Here is a 13,640-nt window from a genome sequence, read left to right on the forward strand (position 1 = left end):
TATGTAATTAAGCAACCTCATCCAAATGAAGGAGGTGTGTTGTTTGTTTGTTTGTTTTTGCACTGCAGTTGGAGAAAAGCAGACACAAACCAACCCAACGAAATATCCCTCAGTTCAAATTTTATTTCCTTTATTTGTTAGCCAGATGTTTTAATGTGAGGCATTTGAAACTCGAAATTTCAATTTTCCACTTTATGACATGGGAAAAATGATGACTATCTAGTGTATCTGTGGCTAATATTGGATTAAATAATTTCACAAGTAATTTCTGAACATTCATGTACTGATATATAAATAATAGATATCCACTATTGGATAAAAATCCGGTATGCCTGGTCTAAGGCAGTGTGGGGAGCCCCATCGCGTTCCTCTTTCCCAGCTCTTTTCCCAAGTCCTGGGAGATTTGGGAAAATAGGATTTTGTCTTGTTTACCTTTGGAGTTTTAGTACCTAAAATATCCACAGAATATCATACCAACACTTAAACTCGTTATTGACACAAAACAATTTAAATTGTGGTTTCAAAATGCCAGGAAAATCAAATTTATAAGCTTCATGTTTAGGTGGTTTAGACAAAAATACCAGGTGAAATCCCTGTTCCATTAAGAGTAAAACCTTACACAGATGGAAAAGTGCATTAGAACTTACCCACCAGACATTCGACATTGCTGTACATCATCTTCAGATTTTTATATTAATTGTTGGGACTGTCAATATAACTTCAGATACAAATATCCAGAGTAGCCAGGTGAATTAACTAGTTTGTAGCTGGTTATTTTAAAGCGGAAGCTAGAGTCTCTAGCGTCATAGGAAGGGAGAGGCATAGAGAGTCAGAAACATGGATGAGAGAGAAACATCAATGAGTCACCTCCTGCACACCCCCTACTGGGTATGGTCCCACAACCAAGGTACATGCCCTTGACCGGAATCGAACCCGGGACCCTTCAGTCCGCAGGCCGACGCTCTATCCACTGAGCCAAACCGGTTAGGGCCTTCTTCCTCTTCTTAAAGAATACCCTTCAGCATTTCATATAATCATGTGGCCCGCGGGCCGTAGTTTGAGGACCCCGATCTAGCTTTATAACCTGAACTTATCAATCTTTTTTTCTTTTAATATTTTAATTGATTTTTAGAGAGAGAGGAAGGGAGAGGCTGCCTCCTGCATAGGGATTGAACCTGCAACCTCTGGGTGCACAGGACAACACCTAACCAACTGAGCCACACCAGCCAAGGCAGGCTCTTTCACTGGCCAGGAAAAAACCCAGAGTGCAATTAACAATGGAAGCAATCAGCACACACAGTCCCCCCACTGAGCTAGCTTCTGAGGTCAGTGCTTTTTCCATAACACATATGCACATGAGCAAACACTCTCCACATGTGTGTTCTGTGTCTGCGTCTGTCTCTTTCTCTTCACCTCTGATTCCCATTAGATCAACAAGGAAAAATAATTATGCTCTATAAGCTTCTATAGCTGTAGTTCTAAAATGCCTTTGGTTTGTAATGCAAGAGCTTCATTTGTGACTTGGTGCTTTATGCCTAAGTCCTGATTCTGCCTGGCAAGATTCCCGTAGGAGTTTGAGGCTCCCAAAGAAAGTCTGCTGAGTGGACAATAAAACACCAAATGGGCCAGAGGGCATTCTCTCTTTGCAGCAGGAATAAATGCATACATACATTTTCCCTGCCCCGTTCTGCCATCATTTTATTTTCGTGATCCTTTGTCTTTTGCATATGCTAAACACAAGGTACCATGGATCTGATAGTGTCACTCGCCTCTATCTACTCTTTCTTTTATCAATCTCTATGTGTGTCTCATTATTCTCCCCTTCCCTGAAGCACCCAATGTGAAGAGCACCCATTGAAATAAGTAAGAAATAATTGGAGGAGGCTGAACATATTCTAGGTCGCACAAAGAATTGTCAGTCAGAACAAGGTCCTGTGATGTTGTTTGAAGACGGTAAGATAGCTGGTTGGACATATTTCAGGTAATGAGCCAGTTGCCTTTAAACCATTCAATGGGTTCAGAAAGCTGTGCAAAAATCATTTGCCAAGGTTAGTAAGCACACTTTCTTTGTTTTTTCCCTTATCAAGGGAGAGGCACTCTTTAACCAGATTCTTACTCCTTTCCCTGCATTCATTCATTTTCTTTAACTTGAAGTGAAAATCATCAATTAAATTAATAAAGGATCATAGGTTTAAGTAAAGATAATCCTATATCTGGTTCAAAGATGTAAAAATAATAGATGACTTTATATGACAAATAATACATTTACATTTTTTAAATGAATAGGAACAATAGAAAGGCTTTTTTTTTAAACAACATTAAAAAAAATTCCCTGCAAGAAGGGAAGCATATGAGAACAGCTGCACAAGGTAGCTTGGAGTGACAAGAAAAGTGAACATCCAGGGAGCCAGTGACTCATTTTCTCACTCTGCTCTGTCTTTTTTAAATGAGAGCTTAAATGGAAAGGATACCAAGGAAGGAAGATTGGGGCTTTGTATTTATCACTGTCCATATATTTCAAATACATATAGTTGTGCATATATTGTCATTGTACATTTTTTTTGAGAAAGGAAATAAAAATCCTCAATGCTTGGGTACATTAATTTTGTAAAGCTAGTAATTATAGAGAAAATTCTGGCAAGCTTAACTACTTTTCTTACCAACACACAACCCCTTTTTATACTGTCAACTTTGCATTTTGGCATGATGGACACAAAATAAAGTTTTAGGCTGTAAGTTGCTGCTTAGAATGAAAGTGCTGCTGTTACTGAAATAATTTTCACTTAAACAATTCTTTCAGGAAATAAGTAACCATGGATTTGTAAAGGCACGTACAAACATTGTATGCTTTTGAATACTAATCTTTTTCATCGACAAATTATCTGTAACTTTCCTTCATTCCTACCCAATATAATAAAATTATTATGAAAAAAATCCTTTGATGTTAGGGTAAGTTTTGCTAATATATTCCAGTCCTAAAGAAAAAAGGAAAATAAGATTACTTTTTGGTACTTTTAAATCTGATACTAAGTATCTAATCAAGCATAGAAACCTTGGATAATCATTTCATCTTTGTGCATCAATTTCTCCATTGTTAACATGATAGTCACAATATTTTCTCCTTAAGATACCTCAAAGCAGAATTAAATCATGTCAAATAACTAGAAACAGGGCACACACAAAAAACTCCAGAAAAATAAAAAAAAACTAATGTTAATTCTTAAATCAAGTATTCTAGATAAAGTATTAGATTTTAAAAACAATGTTGTGGCAAATCTGAATATTTCTTAGAGGATGACAATGTCATAAGCAAAGATGATATATGTGATTTTCCATGTTATTAGGAAAATGTAAAATATTCAGAATGGTGAATAAATATATATAAATTAATTGGATTTGATTATGAGAATTCTCAGTTACAAAAGACAAAATAAATCTCTGTAATATTAGTTTAGAAAATTAGAACACCACATAACATTAAAACTGAAATGTTTTAGAAACCAAAACCTTGATGGTTTCCACGTCAACCATTGGACACCAGAATATTTGCAATCACTAGTTATAGCAGCGTAGGAACATTGGTTAAGTTCAGACATCAATTTTTCTCATACGATTTAGAATTTGGGGTTATATTTTAACCTGTGGGTTGTATTACCATGGCTGTTGCTTTTTCTTTTCGTTCTTTCTTTTCTTTGAATTACGATTGTGTTGTTCCTTTACCTGACCCCCTTCTCCCTCTCGACCTCTAGTCCAGTTTTCACTTTGGTCACTCAAGATATCTCCTCAGTGTAAGGGCTCTTCCTGAACAAGTCACCCACCCAGCAGGGACTTCTCTCAGGTCCCCGATGAGCAGTTGAGCCTATTTGCTCCAATTCTCCTTGTGTATGCAGTTTCCCAGTTCACTGTAGCCCAGAGAATTGCCGGCAGTTACTCTTTTTTAGTGTCTTTTCTTGAATGGGAGCTCCACTTCGGTGCGTGATGAATTGCATTGAGACTTGCTTAAAATCTCTGCTTATTGGAATGTGCATTATTGTCTTAACTAAACTCCTCATAAGCTCTGCTGCGTAAACACTAAAGCCCAGCATCCATGCAGCTTCATTCCGGCTAATTGCTTTCTGTTTTTCATACACACACACATATGTATGTTCCCTTTGTTTGCATGACCTATGTCTTTTTAACGTATCCATCTATATTTTGTCTTTCATTCTAAGGATTTGGAGAAAAGATGAGGCATCAAAGCATGAATATATAGTTCTATTTTTCCTGCAAAATGAGACTGTGGAAAGCCATTTCTTTCTCTACCACATCATTACTGAATGAGATTTTTTTTGGTCATGGGACCTGACTAAAATTTTTTATTTTAACTCAATATGAGATTTTAGTGTATAACCAGATTTAAGAACATAAATTGGAATATGTGTCTACTTTTATTCAATGCACTATATATATTTGAGCCCACAATTTCATACAAAATGGATAAATTTAAGGGTTTTTTTAATTGAAAAGACTAATTAACCAGATCATTTTTTAATGTGGTGAAAAAATACAAGATCCACTCTCATAAAAATGTTTAGATGTATATTATTTGTATCTGTAAGCACAATAATGTACAACAAATCTCAATAACTTCATCTTGAATAATAGAACCTTTCTATCAATTGAACAGCTCGATTTACCCCTCTCCTGGCACTTGGCAAGCACCACTACTTTCTTTTTTAATTTATATTTGCTCAACTGGTGTGGCCCTGTGGTTGAACATTGACCTATAAACCAGAAGGTCACAGTTTGATTCCCAGTCAGGATATATGCCTGATTTTTGTATGTTGATTTTTTATCAAAGAACTTTACTGAATTCATTTATTAATTCTAACAAGTTTTTTTTTGTGTGGAGTCATTAAGGGTTTTTTACATGTGAGGTAATGTCATTTACAAACAGGGTTAATTTTACTTCCTGCTTTTTTATTTGGATGTCTTTTATACCTTTTTATTTCCTAATATGATTTGTTTGTATTGTGACTGTTCTAATGTATATTATGACATTGACCCCCTTAAAGTAAAGGAAGCCTAATGTGACGGTATCTCTTACAGGTGAAAGTGAAAGTAATATTATGATCACACTTTTTTGTCAGAATAACCAAGTACTATAATTCCTATTTAGTATCACAGACCTGAATTTGGTTTGCTTGTTTGGGGGAAAAATGATGAGATTCAATTAATAAAATTTTAAGGCACATTACTAAAAGAGATCACTGTCACTTTAAATTGTAAAAATAAAAAGACTAATTAAATATTTTTATTCAATCATTTAAAGCCTCAATTTCTAAGAAAATAATAGGACAACATTAAAAATAATAGTTCTGGTTATTGCAATTAATTAAAATTTTATACAAACCCTTGTCCACATATAATTTTCATTAAAAATTAGGGAGATAATGGTACAATAATGTAAAAATTATGTAATAGTGAAATAAAACATAACTGTTAAAAATATATCTTTCAAAGTGCTCCCTTCCCCACCACCATTATCTGTGACCATGAACTGACTGATACTAGACTTACCATCTGTTGTGCAATAACAGAAAGATAAAAGAAGAGAGAGGGAAATCTTAGTTTGATATTTTAATGATCAAAGATTAAAATGAACACCAAGTGTTTTTAATGAAAACTTGAATTGTTTTTCATTTATATATGTAGTTCATATGAATTTCTGCTGGGGAATTTTTTTTTAACTAAACTTCTTTAATGAAAAATGTGGATGTTTATAATATTCCTATCTGTTCCTTATATTTTATACTCTGTCTTAGATTGGCAAAGGAATTATAACATCACAGTGTGATTAAATTAGTTAATGGCATCAAATGATTTCAATTTAGATTTTTATGTAAACATCCATTCCAATCAACAATTAGATCCTATTAAAGTAATTTAGAGTTTCTTCAAAATAAATTAATGTGTAGTTTTCACCATTAATTAATTCTTTGAATAATATAGCAACATTTCTCTATGTATTGGACATTTAACATAACATGTAATAATCCCTTTGTAAGGCAAAACATCCTAATTCACATTACAGGATAATATAAAATTGCCCATAGCACCAAAAAAACAACAACAAACAAACAAAAAACTATCATTGGTGATTACAAAAGTAAAGTTTTAAATATAAAACATTTCTAAAATAAAATATAAGTGCAAATGGGAGATGTAAACAGGAAACATCTGTAATACTATCAATAATAATGTTGATAGTATAAAAAAATAAAAAAATGTTTTAATATGTTTGGAGTGCATGTTGCTTTTTAAAAATTCAAGCACATATGTGGGCTGAGAAAAAAATTCATGTTGTGCTCTGTGCTTCATTAAGTGGCACTTTTGTTTAACTCAAAATTAACTGCAAAGTTAGGAAAATATGACTTCAGGGCATGGCTTTTATACATTGCTACATGAACTAAAGGGGACTCTCCATACATCCTTCATTTCTCTGGCTGATTCCCTGTCAGCTTTCTCATTTCCTTCATATCTCTTGAAACTCCAACATGTTTATACAGGTGTACCAGAAGTCTAATAAAACAATGCCAATAAGTTGCAATTTTTACCACTAAGTCCCTGTACATTAGTGTAGGGAAAAGTCATCAAGATGTTACCAGTGGTTTGACCCTTGAGCTCCCCCAGGACAACTGGAAGCTCCCCATTCTCTCTCCGGTGCTTAGGAATGTGCTCTCCACTTGCCTCCCCCCAGCTAGAAGCTGTCCAAGGACACAGCCTTAGAATAATGATGTAGTGATGAGACATTCTGAACTGGGTTTCTGATTAAAGCTTACAAAGGCCTGCTGTGCATGTGACTGAACCCAGTTAAGGCTTCTTGTGTACATGACTGAACCTAGTTAAGGCCTCTATATGGACTTTTAATATTCTGGCAGGTGGGGGGGGGGGGGATCTACTCGTTCTGTGGCCAGCCAAGACAAGCCTTTTTAGTGAGTTCTCTTCCTTACTAAACCTGCCACCTACTGATCTGGAGTGGTCTGCCTTTCTTCAGCCTCCCAGGCCCCCCAGTGACAGAGGGCCAATCTCCTATCTGGTCCAGGAAGCTCCCAGCCAGGCTGTGAGCAACGGTAATTCATGCAGATTTCTCTTTAGAGTAAATGTAGAAACAGGCTCTATTTCTGACATTCAATATGGTGCATTTTATGGTTTCATTGGTTCACGAATATGTTCACTTTGACAAGGAAAATTAGACAGTTCTGAGTATGATACTATGCCCACAGGATGCACTGGGATTAATTTGAAACCAATTGTATGACATTGAACTTAGCATATTTACTTATGTTGTAGGGGACATAACTTGATGTATGGCATATCAGATCCACATTACTCAGAGACTAGTATAATGGGGAGACAAGGGATGAAATAAGATTCAAGAGTGCAGTGCTTGATTTAGGAGATCAGAATTCTAATGTTGCCGCTGCTGGAAATTACAATAACTTTAAAAGCTTCTTTACTATTCATTTTATGTACTTATAAGATGAGAATATTGGACTACAGTTTATCTCTAAGTTTTTCCTAGCCATAAAATTTATGATTTTACTCTATTTGAACTTAAAGAATGGCAAGATATCACTGAGGAATTTTAAGTATTACTTTTTATATTAAACCCTTGGTTTCCATGGCTATTCCTAATAAGAGTCACCTTGGGATTATAAAATGTTGATTTCCCACCAGAGATTGATAAAATCAGAAGAGCATATGCATTTTTAAAAGCTTTTCAATATTTCTGACATAGTTACTCTTTCCTTTGTTATTTCATAGTAGAGCTTAGAATTCTATGATAGGAAGTAAGTCTTTTGTTCTTCACTCAGAAACATACACAGGCGTATGAATGTTATAGTTTGAGAACATTAAAAATAAATGATATATTACTTTGTTGTAAGTAACTGAATATTCAGTGGGCAGATCAATGTGTTTTCACATTTCATTATACAATATTACCTTTTTCCTTTGGGGAAGCTGCCAACTTCACTTCTTTCCCCTTAATGGGCTCTGGAAAGAAACATTGAGCATTTATTTTCAGCCAAGATAAAAAGTAATTGAGGACACATATATGATGAATTCTGTGAGCTATCATTAAAGTGAACTGTATGGCAATAATATAATGTTTTCTTTAAAAAATTGTTTTAATCATACAGACACAAAGATACAACAATATAGAGTACAACAAGCCACTCCTTGATTATTTTTATTTAAAATAAATGTAAAATTTTGAATGAGTTACAATCTATTTGTTCATTCAGAGTGTAGGCATTTGGATGGATTAGAAGTTATTTCATCTATAATTTTTAAAAACACATAACTTCAGCATCCAAAATCTCCTCTATCTGTTATAATTAGCACTCAATTAGTATATTTTTGTCAGGCTATGTTTGTTTGTGCTTTTTGTTAAAATAAACAATCAAATGAAAAACCCTGCATATATCATGTAAATGTGGTGTTTTAGTCATCAGACTCAAGTCAAATAAATTTCAAGAATAAGACTAAAATAAAATATGAGGTAATTTATTCTATAAACTTTTAACATCTTAAAAATGTGGTCCTTGATTAAAGTAAATAAAGCTTCATTTATTCTACCATGTTAAAAAACAATGTAATTCTGATCATATTATGGGTTCCAGACATATACGTGGGCAATATCTTAAAGAACATTATCCATCCTCAACAACCTATAGAAAAAACATTAGCCCAGTTTTTGCCTCCTCTCAGTATCCATTTTATTAACAAAAGTAGCTTTTAATACAGTGGGAAAGAAAGGAAGAAAAAATCAATACCTTCAGCCCTTTCTTCCATTCTCACCTTATGGTTCTTTGTGGGAATTCTGGAATAGGGTGGTAGCACCAGAATGGATGTGCCACTCAATCACTTAGAATTGTGTCCAGGTGACCTTAGATGGTGTCAAGAATGAATTTGCGGGTTGTATTGAAAGGGCTGTGTCCCTCAAAGCAAGATTTTCTTGGTAGATAAGCTAAAGCCTTAAGTATCTATGTTTGTAGAATTTTAAAAAATGGCTTTGATGGAAAATAAATGTTTGTGTTGCTATTTATTGTGCAAAGTATAAATAAGGCTGTTTCTCCCCTATATTTTAGCATACAAAGATGAAATCAAGAGCTATGGATTGGATTAACACAAAAAGAAGCTTCATTAACTTCTAAACCAAAAGAATTAATGTATTGAGAAATGAGAAGTGGTGGTTGGGACAGATTCCCAGTAGGGTGAGAGAGGGCAAACCCTGAAACTTCAGGATTCGATATTAAGCATATATATATATATATATATATATATATATATATATATATATATATATATATAAAAGCCTATGCTTTAAGCCACACCCACCAGCCAATCAGAGCAACTATATGCAAATGAACCCAACCAAGATGGCGGCCGGCAGCCACGGAGCTGGAGCGAGCAGGAAGAGGGAAGTGGGGAGGGGGGAGGTGGGAAGAGATTAACGCCCTGGCCAGCTCTGAGGTCCTCTCAAGGCTATAAAGTTTCAATTATAGAAGGTAAATAAATTCCAGAATAAAAAAAATAAAAATAAAAAAAGGAGAGGCTGGAAGCTTCTATCATCGGGATTGTGAGAGAGCACAGGCCAGGCCAAGGGACCCCACCAGTGCACGAATCCATGCACCAGGCCTCTTGTGTTTATATAAATGAGTGAGTGTTTGTGTTGTGAGATGAACACAGTTATAAAATACAAGACTTATGAAGAGGAAACCCCAAGAAGATTTGATTTTCTGGAGAAAGAAGGAAGGGGTAAAATAACAGCTGTACTTTTATGGTATTTGAAGGTCATAAACCAATCGCCTTAAACTTGGCAAAAGTTCTCAGAAAATAGAAGTGACTTTTATTTCCACATTTGCTAATAGGAAGATGGCATCTGCTCCCAGGCTGGGCCATCTCCTGCATTCACCTTCCTGTAGCTCCTTCTCTCTCAGTCTCCTTTTTGACTTCAAGGGGTTTTGACCTGATTTAGCATGTCCACAGGCAGATCTGAGCAGTCTCTAATTAGCCAAGCAAGTGAGTGGGTATCAAATCTGACAAAAACTGTGGAGAGAATGTTATATAAAAATTCTGCACTTCTGTATTAGAAAATCTAATGGATACATCATTGGTTTGAGTCATTTTAAAGCACTTTTAAAAATTCATCTGTCTTGTTTGTTAGGAAATAGGTTTTGGAGAACATATTTTTGCATGTGTTGCTTTTACAAATATGATAATTTCTTTGCATTTGTCTAAGAGCCTACAGGAAGTCTTATGAATCTTGATTATCAGGATCTGGAACATATTTATTATTTTTAAAAAAATTTTATTGATGAGAGAGAGAGAGAAACATCGATGAGAGAGAGACATGGATCAGCTGCCTCCTGCATGCCCCCCACTGGGGATCCAGCCTGAAACCCAGGCATGTGTCCTGATGGGGAGTCGACGCTCAATCCACTGAGCCACACCAGCTGGGCTGGGAGATATTTAAATGTGCTGTGTTATAAAGTGCAACTCTCAAATAATCTGGGCAAGGAGGTTGTGATGGAGAAATGTTCACAAAGGAATACAAAGATGGCTTCAGATTTTCCATTTCCTTACACTGCCCCCAGAGACTCAGGGAATAATTGAACTAGGGTGAAGTATAGATTGTGGGGATCAGTTTCAAAGTCCTCAGACAACTTAGCCCATCCTTAGCCCTAGTTTTTGTTTGATTAGTAGGAATGGCCAAGAAAAGGCATCTAATTGATGATAATTAGAAGTTGGGGATCATCAGGTGCATTGTCTTGAGTATCAGAATGTTACAGGAGATAAGCATTGCTGAGCATCCACTGGTATTAGATCCAAACATACACAGGCCTGTGTCACAAGCCTAGACAATAGTTCCAGTGTCTGTTATACGAATCCAACACCAGAGGAACCTAAGTGTTGCTACTACTGTATTATTAATAAAGAAGGAATTTAATTCATCTCTTTGATGCCTTTTTGGGGTTTGGGTTGCAGTTCCTGGGACAATGGGTGATTCTAGGATCCTCTGATAAGTCAGACCAGCTGCAAGAAGCAAGTGGTGATATAGCATAGGGGTGGATACCAGAAGGAACATAACCAATAGCAGGGGTGACTAGCAGGATTGTCTGGTTTCTGAGTGGTCACACCACATAAACAGGGCTCTGCCCTTGTAGATGTGTTGAGAGGACTTACACGCGTCCCCTCACCCAGGAAAGTCAGTAGCTGAACCAGCAGCAAAAGCCAGCAAGATGTCTTTCTCTTGCTTTTTTTCGCTCAAACAATCATACCTAGACCTTCTCTGCATCACTTTAAATAGACACAAACCTAATGATGTTTCTTTAAATGCCTAACTTACTCATGGTTATCACATCCCAGGTACTGGTAAATTCAGTCCCAAATGATTTTTGTGTAATAATCCTGGTTTATCTAGAGTTGGAGCATTGCTTCAATGTGGGCACAAAGTGGAATCTCTGAGAGACTGGAAAACATAGGCAACCACTCAGCTGTATAATATAAATAACTCCCAATATATAATGACTCCAATGCAGTAAGTGGCTTTTTAGTGAATGGAATTGCTGCATTCTGATTCTGCCACAGCTCAGCAGCAGACTTCAAAGACTGCTTCAGACACAAACACTGCAGAGGTTTTTAAAGTTCCTGAAATCTGATAGGTGATTCTGCAATAAAAAATTTTAATGATAAATGATGTTCAGAAAATATAGGAAAACAGGAAATACATTTATTCTAAAATAACATCCAGCTTATATATTTGAGGGCATTAATGCAGTTTGACTAAAACAGAGGTGCATTTTAAATAGCTCTAAATCAATATACATGCTTTTCTAGTGACTGTGGAGAGAAGTTGCAAATAGTAGAGGATTTAACATTGAGGGGGAAAAAGTGTTCGCTAAGAAATTACCTACAATTACCTATGTTCACTGACAACATAACAGCAATAATAGAAATTACGGAAGCCTACTTAGTGAAGTGGTCAGTGTGGATTTAAATTCCTCAAATAATGTTTTCCAGGACAGTTTTACAACTACCATTTCCAACTAGTTTAGGCTTTGGCACAAGTGGAGTCTTTAAGTAGCAATTTAGATTTTTGATAATCATTGTTGCCTGCAAGGTAGTTTTGAATTTATGCCCCAACTTCTTTTTAAATGCTTTTATATTGAATAGTTATATGTGATCCAAATATTTTTGTTATGTAAGTGCAGATGAAAGAAAATATATTTTATACTATAGTGAAAAGAGGGGAGGTTTATATTTGAAAACGATAGATAGATAGATAGATAGATAGATAGATAGATAGATAGACAGACAGACAGACAGTATGTTTCAACGACACCTTTAGTTCTCACACAATCAAGGACAATGTTTTTGTTAATTGTCAGATAAAATGAGAGTGAAGGATGAAGAGTCTCTTACAAAGTACAGGTAACCACTGCAGAAAAATAAACCAAACTTCTCTGTGGCGATTAAGGGGGTCACCCCAATAGCGAAAGGACTAAGGTTATTTTTTCATACTGCATAGCCGATGTGTCTATATCAAATAGATTTTCAAAGTTACGTAATGAGCTCTACATTCAAAGCAAAGGTTCTTTGAAGAATAAAAGTACAAGAACCCTATTCTAAAGAGCAAGCAGTATCTGTGTGAAAATTAAAAGATGGACTTTAAAATCCAACAGACTTGACTTTCATTCTTGCCTTTGCCTCTCACTTCACAGTGTAACTGAGTTACTTACTTGATCTATGCCTCAGCTTCCACATTTATAAAATTTGAAATATCCAGCACAACTTGCTGAAACAAAATGTATAAAGTAGATTTACCATGTCTGGCAAAAAGCAGAGGCCCGGCTTCTGTACTTCTCCCAAACAATTCCCATTTTTTCTGCCTGGCTAACTCCTGATCCTCCTCACTTGACTTTAATATCACTCCTTCAGGAAAGCCTTTTCCGAGTCCCCAGACTTAATTAGAATCTTGATTCCATCTTTTATAGCACATTGCATTTCTCCTCTATGATTCTTATAATTTTAATGAATTATGTCATTATAAATATCAAAAGGACACAGACTATGTTTTTCTTATAATTCCAGTATCTAGGGAATATGTGTTCTGATTTTTGTGTACTCGATTTACAAAAAATAGCTATTGAATGTGGTACTGATTAGTTCACATAAAAAATAAGATGACTAACATAGGTCTTGATGCTTAAATAAGTGGGATTTCAATTAACTAAATAGATAAATAGGTAAGATTTTACATCAGTGTATGAATTCAGAACTTGATGGTTTTTATGGACATTATTCTTAGAAAGTGGCCCGAGATTTAGATGGACAGAGAGGAAAGTCAGTCCATTCAGAAGAGAAAATCTCAAAATTTAAATGAGAACGTCATGCCTTTTTGTAGCAATAAGGAGCCTGACAAGACTAAAGCAGACAGAACATGACTAAGAGAGACTTTGAAAATAGCACAACTTACAACTCCAATTCCCCAATTTTCCTCCCTATTGCTAGCTTTGTAAACTTTTTTTCTCCAATGGTTAGCAAGTGCTTGGAAGGATTGTGCACTAAATATATATTTTATGAGTGGACAG

Source organism: Myotis lucifugus, unplaced genomic scaffold (assembly GCF_000147115.1).
Source record: "Myotis lucifugus unplaced genomic scaffold, Myoluc2.0 scaffold_57, whole genome shotgun sequence".
NCBI lineage: Eukaryota > Metazoa > Chordata > Mammalia > Chiroptera > Vespertilionidae > Myotis > Myotis lucifugus.